Below are 10,497 nucleotides of genomic sequence, written 5' to 3'. Positions count from 1 at the left end.
TGGAGTGGAATTGAATGCAATGGAGTGGATTGGAAAGGAATGCAAAGGAGTAGAGTGGAGTAGAGTGGTGTGGAGTGGAGTGGAATGGAGCTGAATGTACTTCAATGGAGTACAATGGAATGGAACGGAGTGGAATGGAATGGAATGATATGAGGTGGATTGGAGTGGAATGCAGTGGAGTGCAATGGAATGGAATAGAATGGAATGGAGTAGAGTGTAATGGAATGCAGTGGCGATAAGTGGAGTGGAATGGAATGCATTGGAGTAGAGTGGAGTGGAATGGAATGGAATGGAGTGGAGTGGAGGGGAGTGGAGTGGAATGGAATTGAGTGAAGTGGAGTGCAGTTGAATGGAATATCGTGGTGTGGAGTGGAGTGGAAGTGAATGGAGTGAATAGGAGTGGAATGGAGTGGAAGGTAACGGAGTGGAATGGAGTCGAATGGAGTGGAATGGAATAGAGTGGATTAGAGTGGAATGGTGTCGAACGGACTGGAATGGAATGGAATGGAGTGGAATGGAATTGAATCAAATGGAATGGAGTGGAGTGGAATGGAGTGGAGTGGAGTGGAGTGGAATGAAATGAAATGGAAGGGAGTGGAGAGAAACGCAGTTGATTGGAGTGGAGTGGAGTGGAAAGGAATGGAAAGGAGTGGGATGGAGACGTATGGATTGGAGTGGAATGGAGTGGAATGGAATGAAGTGGAAAGGAGTGGAACGGAGTGAAATTGAATTTAGTGGACTGGAGTGGAATGGAGTTAAATGGAATGGAATGGAATGGAGTGGAATGGAATGGAATGGAGTGGAGTGGAATGGAATGGAATGGCATGGAATGGAATAGAATGGGATGGAGTGGAGTGGAGAGGAGTGGAATGGATTGGAGTGAAGTGGAGTGGAATGGAATTGAGTGGAGCGGAGAGGAAAGGAATGGAATGGAGTGGAGTGGAATGGCATGGAATGGAGTGGAATGGAATGGATAGTAGTGGAGTGGAGTGGAGTGGATTGGAGTGTAGTGGAAGGGAATGGAGTGCAGTGTAATGGACTGGAATGGAGCAGAGCAGAATGGAGTGGACTGGACTGGAGTGGAATGGAATGGGATGGCATGGAATGGGAGCTGAGATTTTACCAATGTGCTCTAGGCAGGGTGACTGGGTGTCATACTCTCAAAAGAAAGGAATGGAATGGAACGCAGTGGAATGGAATGGAACAGAGTGGACATTAGTGGAGTGGAATGTGGAGGAATGGAATGAAATGGAACGTAATGGCATGAAATGGAGTGGTGTGGGGTGGAATGGATTATAGTGGAATGGGGTGGAAAGGAATGGGATGGAGTGGAATGAAGTGGAGTGCAGTGGAGTGGAACGGAGTTGAATGGCATAGAATTGAGTGGACAGTAGTGGAATGTTTTGGAATGCAATGGAATCCATTGTAATAGAATGGAATACAACGGAAAGTTGACATGGAGTGTGAGCTGAGATTGTGCCACTGCACTCCAGACTGGGTGACACGTTATATCCTGTGGATAGAAAGGAATGGAATGCAATAGAGTGAAATGGAATGGAGTGGAATGGAATTGAATGGAATGGAGTGGAGTGGAGTGGAGTCGAATGGAGACGAATGGAATGGGACGGAGTGGAATGGAACGGAGTGGAGTGGAGTATCGTGGAGTGAAATAGAATGGAATGCACTGGGTTGGAATGGAATGCAATGGACTGCTGAAAGGAAATGTGAGCTGTTATTGTTCCACTGCACTCCAGCCTTTGTGACGGAATGAAATCCTGTGGAAAAAAAGGAATGGAATGGAATGGAATGGAATGGAATGGAATGGAATGGAATGGAATGGAGTGGAGTGGAGTGGTGTGGAGAGGAGTGTAGTGGAGTGGAGTGAAATGGAGTGGAGTGTCGTGGAGGAGAGTGGAATGGAGTGGAATGGAATGGAGAGGAAAGGAACGGAGTGGAGTGGAATGGAACGGAGTGGAGTGGAATGGAATCCAATGGAATGAAATGGAATTGAATCGAATGGAATGAAGAAATATGTGCAGTGATTTGTCCACTGCGCTGGAGCCTGTGTGAGAGAGGGAGATCCTGTCGATAAAACAGTGTGGAATGGAAGGGATTGGAATGGAATGGAATGGAACGTATTGGAGTGGAGTGGAGTGGAATTGAGTGGAGTGGAGTGCACTGGAATGGAATGGAATGCAATGGAATGTAATGGAATGATGAAATGATATGTGAGCTGAGATTGTGCCACTGCACTCCACGCTGGGTGACAGAGTGAGATACTCTTGAAAGAAAGAAATGGAATGGAAAGAATTTTTAATTGGGTGGATTCGAGTGGACTGAAGTAGAGTGCAGTGGAATAGAGAGGAATGGAATGGAATGGAATCGGATGTAAAGGAATGGAATGATGTGGAGTGGAGTGGTGAGGAGTGTAGTGCTGTGGAATGGAGCAGAAAGTAACGGGATGGTGTGGAGTGGAGTGCAGTGCAGTGGAGTGGAGAGGAGTGCAATGGCGTGGAATGGAATCGGATGTAAAGGAACGTACTGGAGTGGAGCGGAGTGGAAAGGAGTGGAATGGAATGGAATTGAATGTAATGGAAAGCAAAGGAATGGAATGGGATGCAATGGAATTTAATGCAATAGAATGCAGTTCAATAGAGAGTTGACATGTAATGTGAGCTGAGATTGTGCCTAAGCTCTCCAGGCTGTTTGACACAGTGATATCGTGTGGAAAGAATGGAATGGAATGCAGTGGTGTGAAATGGAATGGAATGTAGTGGACAGGAGTAGAATGGAGTGGAGTGAAGAGGAACAGAGTGGAATGGAATGGGATGCAGTGGAATGGAATGCAGTGGAGTGGAGTGAAATAGAAAGAAATGGAATGGGATGGAATGGAATGCAATGGAATGGAGAAGAGAAATGTGAGCTGAGATTGTGTGACTACACTCCAGCCTTAGTGACCGAGAGAGATTCTGTGGAAGGAAAGAACTGATTTCAAAGGAGTGGAATGGAAGGGAATGTAGTACAGTGGAGTAGAGTGGAATGGAGTGAAACAGAATAGAATGGAGTGGAAGGCAATGGAATGGAATGGAATGGAGTGGAGTGGAATAGAGAGGAGTGCACTGCAATGGAGTGGAGTGGAGTGGAAGGGAGTGGAATGCAATGGAATGTAGTGGAGTGCAGTGGAGTGGAATGGAATGGAGTGGACAGGAGTGGAAGGAGTAGAGTGGACTGGAATGGAATAGAATGGAACAGAATGCAGTGGAGTGGAGGGGAGTGGAGGTGAGTGGAGTGGCGTGGAGTGGAATGGAATGGAATGGAGTGAAATGGAATCCAATGGATTGGAATGGAGTGGAGTGGAGTGGAGTGGAATGGAGAGGAGTCGAATGGAATGGAAGGGAATGCAACGGAACGCAGTGGTGTGGATTGGAATGCAGTGAAATGGAGTACTATGGAATCTAAAGGAGTGGAGTGGAGTCTAGTGGAGTGGAATGGAATGGAACAAAATGGAATGGAATGGCACGGAATGGAGTGGAGTAGAGTGGAGTGGGAAGGAAGGGAGATGAGTGGAATGGAGAGGAATGGAATGCAGTGGAGTGGATTGGATTGGAATGAACTGGAATGGAGAGGAATGGAATGAAGTGGAACGGACTGCACTGCGATGGAATTGAATGGAGTGAAGTGGAAAGTAGTGGAGTGGAGTGGAATGGAGTGGAAATGAATGGAATGGAGTGGAATGGAAGGGAATGGAGACAAGTGGATAGGAATTGACTGAAGCAGATTGGAGTGGAGTGGAGTGGAGTGGCATGGAATGGAATGAAGTGGATGGGAATGCAATGGAGTGGAATGAAATGGAATAAAATGGAATGGAGTGGAATGGAGAGGAATGGAGTGGAAGTGGAGTGGAATGGAGGGGAGTAAGAGGAAGAGAATGGAATGGAATCGAAAGGAGGGAAGTGCAATTGTGTGGAGTGGAGTGGAGATGAAAGGAGTGGAGTGATGTGGAGTCGAGAGGAAAGGAATGGAATGGAATGGAATGGAGTTAAGTGGAGTGGAATGGAGTGGAAGGTAATGGAGTGGAATGAAAAGGAGTGGATTGGAATGGAGTGGAATGGAATGGAGTGGAACGGAGTGGAGTAGAATGGAGTGGGTTGCAGAGGAGTGGAATGGAGTGGAATGGAAGGGAACGGAAAGGAATGTAGTGGAAAGGAATGGAATGGAGTGGATTGAAATTGAATGGAAAGGATTGGAGTGCAGTGGACTGGAGGGGAGTGGAATAAAATGGAGTATAGTGCAGTGGAATGGAGTGGACTGGAGTGGAGATGAGTGGAGTGGACTGGAATGGAATGGAGTGGAGTGGAATGGTGTGGAGTGGGGTGGAAAGGAATGGAACAGAATGGAATGGAGAGGAATGGAGTGGCATGTAGTGGAGTGGAGTGAAGTGGAAAGGAATGGCATGGAATGGAGTAGAGTGGAATGGAGGGGTATGGAATGGAATGGAATGGAATTGAGTGGAATGGAGTGGAATGGAGTGGAGTGGAGAGGAATGGAATGGAGTGGAAAGGTCTGAAAGGAGTGGAATGGAGTGGAGTGGAATGCAATGGAGTAGATTGGAATGAAGTGGAAAGGAATAGAATGGAGAGAAGTAGAGTAGAATGGAGTGGATTGGAATGGAGGGGAGCAGAGTGGAGTTAACAGCGGTGGATTGGAATACAGTGGATGGGGTAGAGTGGAAGGGAGTGGAATTATATGGAATGGAATGGATTGGAGTGGAGTGGAAGGGAGTGGAGTGGAGTTGAAAGTAGAGGAATCGAAAGAAGTGGAAAGGAGTGGAGTAGAGTGGATTAGAGTGGATTGGAATGGAATGGAGTGGAGTGGAATGGTGTGGAAACGAATGGAAGGGAGGGGAGTGGAATGGAACGAAATGGAATGGAATGTAGTGGAATGGAGAGGAGTGGAGTGGACTGGAGTGGAATGTAATCGAATGGAGTGTACTGGAGTGGAATGTATTTGAGAGGCGGGTAATGGAGAGGAATTGAGTGGAGTGGAGTGGAGTGAAATACATCGGAATGGCACGGAATTGAATGGAATGGAGGGGAGTGGAATGCAGTGGAGTGGAGTCGATTGGAGTGGTGAGGAATAGAACGGAGTGGCATGGAATGGAGCACAGTGGAATGCAATGGAGTGGAGTGGATTGGAAAGGGGTGGAGTGGAGTGACGATGGGTGAAGTGGAATGTAATGGAGTGGAGTGCAGAGGAGTCTCATGGAATGGAATGGAATGGAACGCAATGGAAGCTGAGATTGTACCACTGCGCTCCAGGATGGGTGACACAGTGTGATACTCTCAAAAGAAAGGAATGGAATGGAATGCAGTGGAATGGAATGGAACGCAATGGGGTGCATTGGAGTGGAGTGGAGTGAAGTGAAGTGGATTGGAGTGGAATGGAGAGGAATGGAACGGAATGGAATGGAATGAAGTAGACTGGAGTGGGGTGGAGTTGAGTGCAATGGAATGGAGCGAAATGGAATCAGATGCAGAGAAATGGAGTAGAGAGGAGTGCAGTAGAGTGGAAAGGAGTGCAATGGAGTGGAATGGAATCGGAAGTAACGGAAAGTAGTGGAGTGGATGGAACGGAAAGGAAAGGAGTGGAGCGGAGTGGAATGGAACGGAGCGGGAGGTGGGTTGGGGCCACTGCACTCCAGGCTGGCTGGCTGACTGAGGTATTCTCGCAATAAAGGAATGGAATGGAATGCCGTAGAGTGGAATGGAACGGAGTGGAGTGGAGTGGAATGGAGTGAGTTGGAGCAGAGTGGAATGAAGAATGCAATGGGATGGAAGGGAATTGAATGAAATGCAGTGGAGTGCAGTGGAGTGCATTGCAGTGGAATGGAGCAGAATGGAATGGAAAGGAGTGGAATGGACAGGAGTGGAGTGCACTGGAGAGGAGAGGATAGGAATGCAGTGGAATGGAATTGGATGTAATGGAACGTAGAGGAGTGGAGTGGAATGGAGTGGGCCAGAGTGGAATGGAATGGAATGCAATGGAAAGGAATGGAGTGGAATAGAATGGAATGGAATGGAATGGAATGGAGTGGGATGACTTGTAGTGGGGTGGAGTGAAATGGAGTATAATGGAATGGAGTGGAGTGGAGTGGAATGTGATAGAATGGAGAGGAGGGGAATGGAGCAGAATGGAATGGAGTGCAGCGGAATGGAGTGGAGTGGAATGGAATCAAATGGAGTGGAATGGAACAGAGTGGAATGGAATGGAGTGCAATAGACTAGAATTGAGTGTAGTGTAGTGGAATTTAGTGGAATGGACTGGAATGGAGTGGAATGGAATGGAATTGAGGGGAATGGAATGGAATGGAAAGGAATGGAAAGCAATGGAAAGGAATAGAATTGAATGCCACGGAATTAAAAGAATGCAATGGAATGCAATGGAATAGAATGCAATGGAATGTATAGTTGACATGTAATATGAGCTGAGATTGTGACGCTGCACTCCAGCCAGGGTGACATGGTGATATCCTGTCGTAAGAAGTGAATGGAATGCAATGGAGTGAAATGGAATGGAATGAAATGGAATGGAGCGGAGTGGAAGGGAATGGAGTGGAATGAAATAGAATGCAGTGGACTGTAATGGCATGGAGTGGAAAGAAGTAGAGTGGAATGGAGTGGAATGGAATGGACTGGCATAGAATGGAGTGGAATTGAATGCAATGGAGTGGATTGGAAAGGAATGCAAAGGAGTAGAGTGGAGTAGAGTGGTGTGGAGTGGAGTGGAATGGAGCTGAATGTACTTCAATGGAGTACAATGGAATGGAACGGAGTGGAATGGAATGGAATGATATGAGGTGGATTGGAGTGGAATGCAGTGGAGTGCAATGGAATGGAATAGAATGGAATGGAGTAGAGTGTAATGGAATGCAGTGGCGATAAGTGGAGTGGAATGGAATGCATTGGAGTAGAGTGGAGTGGAATGGAATGGAATGGAGTGGAGTGGAGGGGAGTGGAGTGGAATGGAATTGAGTGAAGTGGAGTGCAGTTGAATGGAATATCGTGGTGTGGAGTGGAGTGGAAGTGAATGGAGTGAATAGGAGTGGAATGGAGTGGAAGGTAACGGAGTGGAATGGAGTCGAATGGAGTGGAATGGAGTAGAGTGGATTAGAGTGGAATGGTGTCGAACGGACTGGAATGGAATGGAATGGAGTGGAATGGAATTGAATCAAATGGAATGGAGTGGAGTGGAATGGAGTGGAGTGGAGTGGAGTGGAATGAAATGAAATGGAAGGGAGTGGAGAGAAACGCAGTTGATTGGAGTGGAGTGGAGTGGAAAGGAATGGAAAGGAGTGGGATGGAGACGTATGGATTGGAGTGGAATGGAATGAAGTGGAAAGGAGTGGAACGGAGTGAAATTGAATTTAGTGGACTGGAGTGGAATGGAGTTAAATGGAATGGAATGGAATGGAGTGGAATGGAATGGAATGGAGTGGAGTGGAATGGAATGGAATGGCATGGAATGGAATAGAATGGGATGGAGTGGAGTGGAGAGGAGTGGAATGGATTGGAGTGAAGTGGAGTGGAATGGAATTGAGTGGAGCGGAGAGGAAAGGAATGGAATGGAGTGGAGTGGAATGGCATGGAATGGAGTGGAATGGAATGGATAGTAGTGGAGTGGAGTGGAGTGGATTGGAGTGTAGTGGAAGGGAATGGAGTGCAGTGTAATGGACTGGAATGGAGCAGAGCAGAATGGAGTGGACTGGACTGGAGTGGAATGGAATGGGATGGCATGGAATGGGAGCTGAGATTTTACCAATGTGCTCTAGGCAGGGTGACTGGGTGTCATACTCTCAAAAGAAAGGAATGGAATGGAACGCAGTGGAATGGAATGGAACAGAGTGGACATTAGTGGAGTGGAATGTGGAGGAATGGAATGAAATGGAACGTAATGGCATGAAATGGAGTGGTGTGGGGTGGAATGGATTATAGTGGAATGGGGTGGAAAGGAATGGGATGGAGTGGAATGAAGTGGAGTGCAGTGGAGTGGAACGGAGTTGAATGGCATAGAATTGAGTGGACAGTAGTGGAATGTTTTGGAATGCAATGGAATCCATTGTAATAGAATGGAATACAACGGAAAGTTGACATGGAGTGTGAGCTGAGATTGTGCCACTGCACTCCAGACTGGGTGACACGTTATATCCTGTGGATAGAAAGGAATGGAATGCAATAGAGTGAAATGGAATGGAGTGGAATGGAATTGAATGGAATGGAGTGGAGTGGAGTGGAGTCGAATGGAGACGAATGGAATGGGACGGAGTGGAATGGAACGGAGTGGAGTGGAGTATCGTGGAGTGAAATAGAATGGAATGCACTGGGTTGGAATGGAATGCAATGGACTGCTGAAAGGAAATGTGAGCTGTTATTGTTCCACTGCACTCCAGCCTTTGTGACGGAATGAAATCCTGTGGAAAAAAAGGAATGGAATGGAATGGAATGGAATGGAATGGAATGGAATGGAATGGAATGGAATGGAGTGGAGTGGATTGGTGTGGAGAGGAGTGTAGTGGAGTGGAGTGAAATGGAGTGGAGTGTCGTGGAGGAGAGTGGAATGGAGTGGAATGGAATGGAGAGGAAAGGAACAGAGTGGAGTGGAATGGAACGGAGTGGAGTGGAATGGAATCCAATGGAATGAAATGGAATTGAATCGAATGGAATGAAGAAATATGTGCAGTGATTTGGCCACTGCGCTGGAGCCTGTGTGAGAGAGGGAGATCCTGTCGATAAAACAGTGTGGAATGGAAGGGATTGGAATGGAATGGAATGGAACGTATTGGAGTGGAGTGGAGTGGAATTGAGTGGAGTGGAGTGCACTGGAATGGAATGGAATGCAATGGAATGTAATGGAATGATGAAATGATATGTGAGCTGAGATTGTGCCACTGCACTCCACGCTGGGTGACAGAGTGAGATACTCTTGAAAGAAAGAAATGGAATGGAAAGAATTTTTAATTGGGTGGATTCGAGTGGACTGAAGTAGAGTGCAGTGGAATAGAGAGGAATGGAATGGAATGGAATCGGATGTAAAGGAATGGAATGATGTGGAGTGGAGTGGTGAGGAGTGTAGTGCTGTGGAATGGAGCAGAAAGTAACGGGATGGTGTGGAGTGGAGTGCAGTGCAGTGGAGTGGAGAGGAGTGCAATGGCGTGGAATGGAATCGGATGTAAAGGAACGTACTGGAGTGGAGCGGAGTGGAAAGGAGTGGAATGGAATGGAATTGAATGTAATGGAAAGCAAAGGAATGGAATGGGATGCAATGGAATTTAATGCAATAGAATGCAGTTCAATAGAGAGTTGACATGTAATGTGAGCCGAGATTGTGCCTAAGCTCTCCAGGCTGTTTGACACAGTGATATCGTGTCGAAAGAATGGAATGGAATGCAGTGGTGTGAAATGGAATGGAATGTAGTGGACAGGAGTAGAATGGAGTGGAGTGAAGAGGAACAGAGTGGAATGGAATGGGATGCAGTGGAATGGAATGCAGTGGAGTGGAGTGAAATAGAAAGAAATGGAATGGGATGGAATGGAATGCAATGGAATGGAGAAGAGAAATGTGAGCTGAGATTGTGTGACTACACTCCAGCCTTAGTGACCGAGAGAGATTCTGTGGAAGGAAAGAACTGATTTCAAAGGAGTGGAATGGAAGGGAATGTAGTACAGTGGAGTAGAGTGGAATGGAGTGAAACAGAATAGAATGGAGTGGAAGGCAATGGAATGGAATGGAATGGAGTGGAGTGGAATAGGGAGGAGTGCACTGCAATGGAGTGGAGTGGAGTGGAAGGGAGTGGAATGCAATGGAATGTAGTGGAGTGCAGTGGAGTGGAATGGAATGGAGTGGACAGGAGTGGAAGGAGTAGAGTGGACTGGAATGGAATAGAATGGAACAGAATGCAGTGGAGTGGAGGGGAGTGGAGGTGAGTGGAGTGGCGTGGAGTGGAATGGAATGGAATGGAGTGAAATGGAATCCAATGGATTGGAATGGAGTGGAGTGGAGTGGAGTGGAATGGAGAGGAGTCGAATGGAATGGAAGGGAATGCAACGGAACGCAGTGGTGTGGATTGGAATGCAGTGAAATGGAGTACTATGGAATCTAAAGGACTGGAGTGGAGTCTAGTGGAGTGGAATGGAATGGAACAAAATGGAATGGAATGGCACGGAATGGAGTGGAGTGGAGTGGAGTGGGAAGGAAGGGAGATGAGTGGAATGGAGAGGAATGGAATGCAGTGGAGTGGATTGGATTGGAATGAACTGGAATGGAGAGGAATGGAATGAAGTGGAACGGAATGGACTGCAATGGAATTGAATGGAGTGAAGTGGAAAGTAGTGGAGTGGAGTGGAATGGAGTGGAAATGAATGGAATGGAGTGGAATGGAAGGGAATGGAGACAAGTGGATAGGAATTGACTGAAGCAGATTGGAGTGGAGTGGAGTGGAGT

The sequence above is a fragment of the Pongo abelii genome, chromosome Y (assembly GCF_028885655.2).
Source record: "Pongo abelii isolate AG06213 chromosome Y, NHGRI_mPonAbe1-v2.0_pri, whole genome shotgun sequence".
Classification (NCBI taxonomy): Eukaryota; Metazoa; Chordata; class Mammalia; order Primates; family Hominidae; genus Pongo; species Pongo abelii.
This window is presented reverse-complemented; position numbering follows the sequence as displayed.